Source organism: Nycticebus coucang, chromosome 15, assembly GCF_027406575.1.
Source record: "Nycticebus coucang isolate mNycCou1 chromosome 15, mNycCou1.pri, whole genome shotgun sequence".
NCBI classification, from domain to species: Eukaryota; Metazoa; Chordata; class Mammalia; order Primates; family Lorisidae; genus Nycticebus; species Nycticebus coucang.
This window is the reverse complement of record NC_069794.1, coordinates 51643749-51656628: the sequence shown is the minus strand read 5'-3', so window position 1 is coordinate 51656628 and position 12880 is coordinate 51643749. Positions and strand designations below refer to the sequence as shown.

The 12880-nt window shown below is 39.2% G+C and overlaps 1 pseudogene; it reads left to right on the top strand.

Annotated features, from left to right (window-relative positions):
* Nucleotides 1-780: 780 nt before the first annotated feature.
* On the top strand, nt 781-1444 carry LOC128566318 (glutathione S-transferase alpha-4-like; annotated as a pseudogene).
* Nucleotides 1445-12880: the final 11436 nt, after the last annotated feature.

The following is a 12880-nucleotide window of genomic DNA, read 5'->3' as shown; positions in this document are numbered from 1 at the left end:
CAATGGTTTGCAGTTGTTAAGGTGTGCTTCCATATATAATAACCAACTTTGAATATATGCATGAAACAACAACCATAAGATACCTGTAATGGTAGAAATATCCTAATTTCAGAAAAGAGAAGATGTTGAGGAAAAATTATGTGTTTTAGATTTGATTTAATATGGTAGTGTAAAGAAAAAAATAGTGTTTTCAGGAATTGTCTGGAGTGGTTTCTCAGAGAAGGTCGTATTTGACCATATTTTTTGTTTGTTGTTTGAAATTTGCTGAACAGGAATCCAACATGCCAAGTGGGGGAAAGGGAGGGAAAAACATCCAGACACAGGGGCAAGCTGGGGATTAAAGTCTAAGATGAGTCTTAGACACTGAGTGTCTTAGTCTGTTTTGTGTTGCTATACAGGAAGACATGAGAGTGGGTAATTTATAAAGAAAAAAGGCTTATTTGGCTCACAATTTTCCTAGCTGAAAGACTGGGCATCTGGTGAGAGCCCTGGGTTGCTGCTGCTCGTGGCGGAGGTGGAGAGCCAGCATGTGCAAAGATCACATGGCAAGAGAGGAAGCAAAAGAAGGAAGATACAGTGCCAGGCTCCTTGTAACAACCAGCTGGCACAGGAACTCATAGAATGAGAACTCACCTACACCAGGGAGGGAATTGATCTATTCATTTGGGGTCTGCCCCTATAACCCAAATACCTCCCACTAGGCCCCACCTTCAACATTGAGGATCAAGACATCCCTGAGACACAGCCTAGAAGAGATAAGAAAACTCCAAAGCAGGAGTCATGTTGGCCGAACCCAAGCTCTATTACTTCCATGGCAGGGGCAGGATGGAGTCTGTCCGCTGGCTGCTGGCTGCAGCTGGAGTGGACTTTGAAGAAGAATTTTTTGAAACAAGAAAACAATATGAAAAGTTGCAGAAAGATGGATGCCTGCTTTTCGGCCAAGTGCCTTTGGTTGAAATTGATGGAATGGCGCTGACGCAGACTAGAGCCATCCTCAGCTACCTCACTGCTAAGTATGACCTCTACGGGAAGGACCTGAAGGAGAGAGTCAGGATTGACATGTATATGGATGGCACCCTGGATCTGATGATGATGATAGCAGTGGCTCCCTTCAAACCCCCTAAAGAAAAAGAGAAGGCCTTGGCTTTAGTGGTGAAGAAAGCTAAAACCCACTACTTGCCTGTCTTTGAAAAGATTTTGAAAGACCAAGGAGAAGATTTTCTCGTTGGCAACAAATTCAGTTGGGGAGATATACGATTGCTGGAAGCTATTTTAATGGTGGAAGAATTGGATGCTTCTTTCTGACTTCCCTTTGCTAATGGCATTTAAAACATGTATCAGCAACATCCTCACAATTAAGAAGTTCCTGCAGCCTAGGAGTCAAAGGAAGCTGCCCCTGGACAGCCACTATGTTGAAGTAGTCAGGAACATTCTGCAGTTCTAAGGCAGCAGGTCTCGTGATGGCAAGAGTGACAATCTAATCACAGCACCAGCACATGCCACCCATAGTGAATAACAATCAAACTGTAAGTTCTAGGGGCTAAGAGTCTGAAAAGAACAAGCCATGCTGCCATCAGTGGCAGACACTGAATAAACGCAATATAAAACCAAAAAAAAAAAAAAATTGAGGATCATATTTCAACATGCAATCTGGAAAGGACAAACATCCAAACTATAGCATTCTGGATATCTAGACAAATGTCAATCACAGGGGACCTACAAAAACTAAAAATAAGAAACTTGGGGTCTGTTAAGCAGACTACTATAGAGCCACTGAAATGTTAAAGCTGTGTTAAGATTTGATTTCAGAAAAATAACTCTCATTGCACAGTAAAGGAAAAGTTTAAGGAACTTACTGCCAGAGTCAACAGCCAAGAAAATTTCTGCCAGCAATAGAGCAGAGATAATGTAAATGGGTACTCCCAGAAAGTCCTAAAAAGAATCAAAGCAACATCTGTAGCATTCATCTCCATGACCTACTGATGATCAGGCTCCCAGTGCAATTCTGAGCAGATAAAAGTGGTAGAATCTGGTGTGGAAGTGACTTTCTAGTGGTGGTTCTTTGCCTTTGACCTTTCATATCTCATACCTTTCTCTTGTCTTTCATATCAGGCAAGAGAAAAAAAATAGTGCTCAATCACATTCCCTCAATTCATCTCAGTTATGTATTGCATCTTTACAACCAAGCCAAGAGGTTTATAGGCATTCTCCATTGGGAACCCCATTGGGAAGCTACCAGGACGAGCTGGATAAAGATCTTTTTCTCCAGATAATATAGCACAGACTCAATTATCATTTGTCTGAAGAAAGAGAGATAAAGATAGAGATAACTGAGATTTCAAAGAGGAGATTTTATTTGTACCTTGAAAGTTTAAAAGGATTCCGATAGATTGTACAAGAAGACATTTAAAAGAACTTCCCACGGAGCAAGGATCTGATAGATTTCTCTATGCCTCCTCCTACCTCTTTATCCCATCTTTACCCATCTACTTTAAGATTAGAATTAGAATTTATTTCATTATCTCCCCTGCTTCTAATACTCCAATTTAATATAAGTTACACTTTTGTAATACGGTTGCATATGTCCCTGAGGCTCCATTCAATTTTTTTAAGTTTACTTTCTATTGTTCAGATTGAATAATCTGAATTTTTGGGTTTTTTATTAATCTTTCTTCAAGGAAGTCTTTACTGACTTTCCATGGTCATCTATACACTGTTGTTAAGCCCTGTCAGTGATATTTTAGATCAGATATTATATTTTTTCAGTCCTAGAATGTCAAATGGTTCTTCTTCCTTGTTTGTCTCTCTGCTGAGCTTACTTTTTCAGTCATTGAAAATGTTTCTCCTTTATATCCTCAAACACAGTAAAATAGTTGCTTCAAAATCATTCTCTACTATTTCTAACAAATCATTCACCTCATTTGTCTTTTCTCTTAAGAATGGGTTATATTTTCCTGTTTCTTTGAATGTCAAGTGTTGTGGTTGTATCCTAGACAATGCAAATGTTATGTTTGAGATACTAGATTTTTTTATATTCCTATCTCTCTGAAACGTGTAGATTTTCCGTTTTATCAAGCAATGATTTAGTTGGACTCAAACTGCAAATACTGACACCCAGGCATCTTAAAGCCCAGTTCAGTTCTTTAATTTTTAGCTGGAGTCTGTCCCACACAATCACAGCTTGGGGGTTAGACAAAAATTTAGGAAGAACTGAAGTGCTCTCTCTAGCTCTCTGGAATTTTTCATTCACTTCCCAATAGTTGTGGTTGCACCTAACTCTATCCTTTGGTTTTTCAAGCCAGAAAACTGAGAATTTTCTTTCAGAGTTTTATTGACTTCTTGGTGTCATCTTTGACCCACCCTCTGACTCAATGCAATTGAAAAACTGCTAACTCTCCCTTTTTTGAAGTGTCAGCTCCTCTGTTTCTGTTCACTCTTTAGTGAGTTCAGATCTCATTTTTTTTTGTTGTTGTTGTTTGTTTGTTTTCCTGGTTTATGCAAACTCTAAGTCCTAAACATATAGTTTTGATCAGCAGGAAGGTGAGACTTAGTGGGAGCTACTCAGTCAGATTGGAAGGGAAAATCCAGCATTCCGGTTTATGATTTATAATCACTTACTGGGCCTTTGGTTTGCATAGGAACTATGGTTTTTCATAGATTATCTCATTTAGTCCTACCAGAATCTCAGTGGGAAGTAACCATTATTATTTACACTTTACAGATAGGGAAATGGAAGTTAAGAAAGACCTCAGATCACATTCCAATAACAAATTCAAACCCAAGTGTTTTAGAGTCCGAACTCCATACTCTTAGCCTACTGCTTTAAGAAATAAAATTAGCGCTCAATACTAAAAGGTGCCCTGAGGCACAAAAGACTGCCCAAGGCAGGCTTCTTAATCAGAAGGCAACTTTAAACTAGTTGATTGCAGGCTTAGAAATTCATTTCCTCATTCATTTAAAGAGTTTTTCCCCAACTTGCCTTATCATGCAGATCACCTGAGGGGAATCTCTGGCTACAGATCACAGACTTTCTGAATCAGTGTCCAGGGACAGGGGCTGAAAAGCTGAATATTTAGCAGCCACTCCAGATGATTTCAATGTTTCCCCAGTTTAAAAACACTTAGGTACAAAAAATGAGCTAAACACTTTATTCACAAGTCTGTGTTTCCTGGAATAAATAATGATAGTAATAAGAAATGCTAATTATTGCCTAGAGCTTACCTCAGGGCAGGCAGGTACTTTTCTAAGTATTTTATATGTGTTATCACCTTTAATCCAGAAAATCTGCAAGTAGTTGTTACTGGAATCTCTCTGCCAAGTCCTGGGTCTCCTAAATTCAAAGAATGAATTCATGGACCACCATGAGTAAGTGGAAGGATTGATTTCATTGGTAGATAAGAGGAGAAGGAAGACAAAGCCTCCAGAACAGCAGAAGGGAGTCCTGAGGGGGCAGTCCCTTGGTGCTCTCTTTCTAGAGGTTTATATGTAGCTTTTCCTACCCTGAAGGCAGAGGAGTTTTGGGGACATGGAATGTATGTCTAAAATATGTTATAGCCATTGATGCCAGAGGCTTATAGGCAGAAGTCAATTTTAAAGCTACCATTATATAGGAATGTGGTCCTGTTAGAAGCATTCCACCCCTCCCCAGAAGTGGCATTTTAGATAGAACATAGAACAAAGCAGTTTTTGAGCCTGTTAAGCCCCCCAGATGGGGTCTGTGTTCAGCCCTAGGTGAAGGGGACTTGCATCATGGTTACTGTTTTTATTAAAAAACTGAGGCACCAGTTGTCCATAATCATACTGATACAGGGTTCCTCCCTTGGGGCTGGACAGGGATATGCCCATTCTCTAGACCCAGGCAAGCTCAAAATTCAGACCCCATCTCTAGGCATAAAGGCTGCCCTTTCTAGAAAACACCCTCTGGGCTCTCACAAGGTCATGAACAAAGCAGCCTGAAAGGTTTTGGGTGGTTCTACCTTGAGTAGGGAGCACACACCCTAATTTCTTCTCTGAGGCAAAAACTGCAAAGACCTAAACTATATATACCCTAGACAAAAAACCCAAGTGGGAGACTTCCGACTTGGGTCTTCCCCTTTGCCAGAAGCTCTGGTGCTTTTCTACTTCCATATTCCTTTCTGTCTAATAAAGTCCTATCTTACCACTGATCTGTGGTTATGGGTTCATTCATCAAATGCCTGAGACCAAGGCCCTACTGAAGAAAGAAATTCCAGTAACAATACCAGTAAGCATAGGACCAGAGTTAAACTCCATGACCACTCTTTTTATTACAATGACACAAGATTCCACTACTCAGGGCTGGACAGGGAGCCCCCCATTCTCTAGGCCCAGGTGAGCTCAGAAGTCAAACCCCCATTTCCAGGCACAAACAAACCACCTTTTTCAGAACAGACCCTCTGGGCGCTACTAAGATCATGAACAAAGCAGCCTGAGATGTTTTTTTGGATGGTTCCAACTTGAGTAGGGAGCACACAGGCTAATACCTTCTCAGAGACAAAAACTGTAAAGGACCTGATAACCTTGCCCTAGTGGAGGAAGAACTACATTCATTCATTTGTTAATGCACTCATTAACTTTGAAAACATAAGCTTTTCCATATACCAACTCTTGGCCAAGTGTAATTCTCAAGACCTAATACCCCTAGATAAACAGCCCACGTAGAGACTCCCTAGTTCATTTCTTCCCCCTTTCCAGAAGCTCTAGTGCTTTTTACTTCTTCTATATTCCTTTCTGTCTAATAAAAATCCTATTTTACCACTGATCTGTGGTCCATGGGTTCATTCTTTGAATCCCTGAAACCAAGGACCTACTGAAGAGCAAAATTCCAGTATCAACAACACTATTCCATCTCACTTGTCCAAGCTGCCACAATCACTCCTCAAGAGAAGTTTAGGTAAACATGTGGCCATGATGCCCTCTTTCCCAAGGGCCCAAGAATAAAATTATTAACTCAGCTTGGAAAGAGCACCACTTCCCTGTCAGAACACATAGAAGCTTTGGGTTGTGCTCTGGGCAACTTCAAAGGTCCTGTTGTTAGGTAGTGAGGGACCCCAGCTCTCCTGGGGACAGAGGTGGGCATCCCTAGTAATTGCCACACACAGGGGAGGAAGAAATGTTATGTAATTAGAATTCCAGGTCTCCTAGAAAAAAAAAGGAAAAATGGGTGCTTTGTCTGGGGGCAGCAATCACCCCCCTTGGGAAGAAGAATGAGCATGGGCCCCATGTTAGTGTGCCTCACCTCAGTCCTATCCTGAGTGACTAACTGCCACACCTGGGAGCAGGAACACCCCTGTAGACCTGGCAACCAAGGCACAATAAAATTTGGCTCCATCGAAGTGGTTCTATGGTAACACCTGAACTACAAGGAGGGGCCAGTCCAGATAGTATAAAGCCGAACCCCAGACCATTATCAGGCTCTTTTCCTTGTTGAGACAATGTGGTTCCATTCATTGTTTATGGCAAATGTATCTTGCTCTGTAAACCTATATATTACTCCTGCTTTGTAAGCCTAACTTTCTCCTCCTCAGTAAACTTTGTTTAACACTTGCCTTACTCTGGTCATTCTTCCCTTATGAACACACCATAACTAAGAATATGGACAAGTGCTTGAACCCCAACAAGGAATGCCCTGCCAGTCCTGATCAGAGCTCAGTGCACCAACGACAAAAGAACACAGGATTCCCCAGCCTGCCAGCCAAACAGTGCAGGCACAATAAATAGGGTCTGGTCTGGAAGGTGTCCTAGAGCAACTTAAGGCTAATTATCACGTCATTAGCTTAAATCTGCATTGAAGTTTACACCTCTGCCCCCCACCACTGGGCTTTCAAAGAGGTTCATGGCATGGGAGACAACATGTGGAGTAAGACTCAGTCTATGTAAGTCCCAACTGTCCCTCAAAGGGGTTCAATGATGACATTCGAACCACTAGGAAGACCCAGCCCTCAGACCATAATCAGGGCTCTCCTGTCAGGAGAGGCGGCTCGTTTGCTGTCTCTAGTGAATATATATATCTTACTCTACTCAATAAATTTCACCTCATGCTTGCCTTGAGTTCAGTGTGTCTGGTCATTCTTTGGCCAAGAGCACACCAAGAACAGGCAACAGACTGCTGATCCAACACTGTGACTTTGATTACTTTCTACAGGAGGAGAATAGGAAAGAGACCTGGAGAACTCAGTCAAAGATTCACAACATGCCCTAATTATTTCTGCACATTTGCCATAGTAGTTCTTATGCAAGGCTCTAATGTATAAACATGATGAGGAGCTTACAGCGTAAAGAAAGAAGACAATATGCCAACTATTGAAACTGCCCTATTAGCCTCATGCACAATTCTTAGGGTCTTTTGGTATCCACCAAAGAAGTTTGAAGTAGATAGGGTCAGCTGTTTCCTTGCAAGAGTTTATACTAAAAGCAAATCTCAGACTTGCTTATTAATTGTCAGATGTTTACTAATTAAAATTTTATTGGCAAAGCAAGTGTTAAAGAATAATTTGTGTGACTTCTGTGGACTGGAGAACACCTTCATTCTTTTTCCTTTCAGATACTCTGGCCATCAATATTGCATAAAAGGTTCATTCCAAGAACATGCCAAGATTTCTGAGGCAGGATTCTGCTACCCTGATCATCAGAAAGAATCAAGAGTCTATGGCTAGAAACCAGACCTTTTATTTATTATTAAATCATAAACACATAGATCATGTATACATTAATGCATTTATGGGGTACAATGTGCTGATTTCATATCGAATAAGACCTTTTAAATGTAATCACTAAGGATGCAGTCAAAATCCTTGCTAGGTTCTCATATCCTATCCTTGCTGTTTTTTAAATAGTCAATCTACATTAAATTCCTTGATTTCACAATTGACAGCTGGTTTCTAATAATCCTCACTTTATGCAACAGGCTACATTTTACACCAATAGAAATCTACTTCTGACATCTAGTATGCAAATTAGAAGGCTTCTATTGTTGATAGAGATGTGACTAGCAGGAAAGCCTATGATAGCTGCCTCTTAACTATGGTCCTTTTCTGTTGTTGTTGTTAAGTATAGTCCTTTCTCATAGACTGTTATTTGATCCTTGAGCTGTACTTTCTTCATTAGTATACTAGCTGTCCACTTCTTGACTATACTTTGTAGATTAACCCTTGGGTATTGGCCTAAGTTATACATCCTAAAATATCTTATTGTAATACCAAAGAACTTTAAAGGTAATCACAGACTTTGTAACAATAAGAAATGAGAAACAAGAAATTATGATAAGTGCTATACAAGAAACCCATTACTGTGTGTTTTTATGGAAAGGAAACCAGTTTTCTCTCATGAGGGCCTCAAGAGTGGATGGGGGATGGCCAGGAGGCAGATCACGTTTTCTACTTTCCCTTCTCCCAGTCTTCCTTGCCCCATTGTCCAGACATACAGGGAGGGAAGAATGCAGAATGTCCAGGGAGGTGTCAGCCAGCAGCAGACAGTAGGAATTATCTGTGCATTCAGGCTGCTATAACAAAATACCTTAGACTGGGTAATTTATAAACAACAAACTTTATTTATTACAGTTTTAGAGGCTGGGAAATCCAAGATCAGGGCGCCAACAGATTCAATGTCTGGTGAGGGCTTGTTCTCTGCTTCAAAGGAGAACACAGTGGAGGGGACAAATGCTGTGTCCTCATGTGGTAGAAGTGGAGAACAGCTCCTTTCCACCTGTTTTTATAAGGACACTAGTCCTGTACATACAGGCAGAACTTTTATAACTTAATCACTTTCTGAAGGGACTCCCTCAATTCTATCACATTGGGGATAAAGTGCCAACATATGAATTGTGGGGGACACCAACATCTCATGACAGTAATCATGGAAGTTAGCCAAAGGTCTCAGATGACATTAGTACCAGAGATTAACATAAAACTCCCTATAAACACCAATTCTTAACTTCCCCAATCGCTCAGTGATCCTTAGACACATGAATTTGTTCTCCACAGAGTACACACAATTCTAAGAGCCCATTTCCCTGCAAACTGCTCTAAACTGTGTTGAATCTCCATTTCTCTTAACAACTTCTTCCTTTCTATTGGGTCTGATTCAACACTTTCTAGAGAAGTGTTGTATGTCTGGAAAAAAGGTAGCTGGTCATTCCTGCTTTTCATACAGCCTTTCCTCTGCTTCCTAGTTTCTACATAGTGCTTCTGTCCATTTTTATGTTTCCACTGTGGGTCTTTCCTTTGTTTTTCATGCTCATTATAAAAAGAAATTAAGTGATATGTAGAAGAATAAGGAATAAACCCAAAGAGAACCATTGTTAGCAAACTAACTTTTAAAATCTTACTAGAAATAAATACACACAGATTTGTATAATTTTACATAAATGGGACTATAACATACAAATGAGTTTTATTGTATCATTTTTCCCCTTTTTTAGCACTTTTTTTGGCTTTTTCCCACAGGTACACATTTTAATATAAACAAAAAAAGTACACATATATGGGGGAGTTGTCACTGTTTTTAATAAAAACACATTATGTATTCCTCTCTTCATCTTGCTTTTATAATTTATGTTGGAAACTCCTCCAAGCCAATGATTTAAATTTTATTTTTTCTTTTTAATGTCAGTGTAACATTTCATGGTGTCAATAAATGTAATTTATTTCATCATTCCCTTGATAATGGGCATTCATATTATTCCTAGTCTTTTTAAATTCATTCAGGAATACTTTTAAGAATGAGTAAATACTTTTTATGTGTATAAATACTTTTTATAAGAATAAGTACTTTTAGTAAGAAAGAATACTTATCTTTTCACATATATTCTTTATACACTGGGCACTTTAATTCCTTCGACTATATTTATAGGCATAGGATATAATGTTGAATGGTGTATATTTTTTATTTTTGTGGATTTTGCTAAATTATGCACCAAAAAAACCTTTCATAATTCACATTTCAGGTGGAAGAGTGCGCTTTTCCTCAAATCCTCACCAATGGTAGGTACATACCATCACTCTTTTAAATTTTTGTCTATCCAATAGCAGAAATAATTTCTCTCATTGTTACTTTTATGAGTCTTTTCATGACCACTAGTAAAGTTTAGCATTTTAAAATTATTTTCCATTTGGATTTCCTCATCTATAAAGTTGTCTATTTACAACTTTTGTCCATTTTACAAAATAGATTTTCGTTTTATTTTGCTCCTTTGTAGTTTATTGCATATTGTAACTTTAATCTATATACATATATATGTTGTGCTTATCTTTGCTAATAAATCATTTGACTCTTGATTAGTATTTGCTATTGCTAATCATTTAAATTTCTAGTTTGTATAAAGTCAAGCATGCTTACCTTTTTTTTTTGTAGATTCCTGACTTCTTTTGCTTTAAAATATTTCACTACAAATTAAACTATAGCAAACATTCTAAACTACACCTCCAATTGTTTCCTAAGACTAAATACCTAAGAGTTAAATTAGGAAATTAATCAGGTGGGACACTTTTAAAATTCTTAATGGATGTTGCCAACTTTTTCTCCAGGTAGACCGTGGTTGTGACCTTTTACATCCATCTAGCAGAGTATGAACAGTCTTATTTTACAGAATCCTCCCCAGTACTTAGTATTCTCATACCCATCTCATTATTAACTCTACTTTGCAAGTATATCCCTAACCATGATCATCCTTCTCTGTGCCCATCTCTCTTGCTAGATCCTGAAAATCTTGATATTAGGCTGGGGATTCACTTTTTTCCTATGGGTAGCACTCTTTGTGAAATTATCTTCAATAACTTGCAGGGATCCTCAAACTATGGTCTGTGGGCCGCATGATGCGGTGTGATTATATTTGTTCCCATTTTGTTTTCTTACTTCAAAATAAGATATGTGCACTGTGCACAGGAATTTGTTCATAGTTTGTTTGTTTGTTTGTTTTAACTATAGTATGGCCCTCCAACAGTCTGAGGGACAGTGAACTGTCCCCCTGTTTAAACTGGCCCCCTGTTTAAAAAGTTTAAGGACCCTTCCTTCTTCCTTGGGAACAGTTTTCATTGCCGCTCACTACATCCACTAACTTATCTTCCAAAGTAGATGGCCTTTATCCCTTATGGTTTATGGCACTGATGTCCATAAACTGCACTGATGGGGGTGTCTTCTTCATGAAAGACAGACAATATGAACCTAGAAGAAGTTTAAAGTCTTATTCCTTCTTGACTCCTGCTTTTCAAGCATATCTGAAAGCCAAGTGTCTACAAGAGCTTATCTACCCCAATGATTTTGCAAACCTAACATCTATTAGAATCACCTAAGTACTGATTAAAAGACTGAAAAATTTCTGATTCAGTAGTTTTAAGGCAGGGTTCAAGAATTTGCATTTCTAACAAGCTTCCAGGTGACACTAATGAGGCTGAACCATTAGCAATGCTTGAGAACCTCTCATATATCCTAACCCTCACCTGTTTTGGTAACAAAAACCCGGTATTTCATAGGCCTCACTATGAAGTCTATTACTTCTCCACCACGTATCCCCCTCTTTATTAGCTCTATCCTCTGTAATGGTAAAGAACAACTAGTCAGCCTTCCTCGCAATAACCTCTCACATCCCTGAAGACAAATATTAAGTATTTTTATTCTCCTTTTCATCTATCTAACATCCTGATTCTAGCCCTTCCTGATAAAAATATATCCAACCTGCTCATCATGTTTTTTTTTTTTTTTGGCCAGGGCTGGGTTTGAACCTGCCACCTTCGGCATATGGGGTCAGTGCCCTACTCCTTTGAGCCACAGGTGCTGCCCCACTACTCATCATTTTTATTGGTTTTCCCTGAAGCCCATTTTGAACTACCCCCTCCTTACTCCCATCCCCAGTTCTGCTAATAAGAATAGATATGAGGGAAAGGGAATATGCTCAGACAAACTTGAATGCATAACTTTGTGGACTACCAGAGTCCTCAGCTATGATATTTTAACTAGTTTTATACAAGCTAGTGCTCCGTAATTTTTTCTCAGTTCTTATTTCAAAGATTATAGTGTTATACAAATTGGTAGAAACTATTGGCCACTTTCTTCATATATATTCAAACATAATTAGTTGCATCTTTTAATACAATAAATATGGTTTCATTGACTTATTCAACAAATATTTATTGAGCCACTAGAATGTGCCAGGCACTGTGACCCAATTACCATAGCTAACTGATGTGGCATTAAATTTTCATCAAGTCAGTTTGGCTTAGGCACATCCTAACAGTCTAAGAATATCAGAAATATTTCCACGAGTCAACCCACAGTGTGGCTGAAAAGACAATGGGTAGCACCCATTTGGCCTCTTTCACATCGATTATGTTCATATTGAAATAGACCTACATTATAGTTAACTTCATATTATCTACAAGGAAACCAAAAATATTTTTTATCATTCAAGATTTCACATTTTAAAAAATAATCAGTTCTGTTTGTCTTTTTTTTTTTTTTAGAGACACAGAGTCTCACTTTGTTGCCGTGGGTAGAATGCCATGGTGTCACAGCTCACAGCAACCTCCAGCTGTTGGGCTTAGGCGATTCTTTTGCCTCAGTCTCCCGAGTAGCTGGGACTATAGACGCCTGCCACAAAGCCTGGCTATTTTTTTGTTGCAGTTTGGCCAGGGCCGAGTTTGAACCCACCACCCTTGGTATATGGGGCCGGGGCCTACTCACTGAGCCACAGGTGCCGCCCAGTTCTGTTTGTCTTTGAGTGTGTTCTGAAACATGCCTATTCTGTTTAATGTTGTCATGAATAACAGTGATTAGCCAAAAAACTTTGTGCCTGAAACCTTACCCACCCACACACACTAAAAGAAAGTTAGTGATCTTCCCTAAGCCCTACACTCTTGTGCATTCTGAG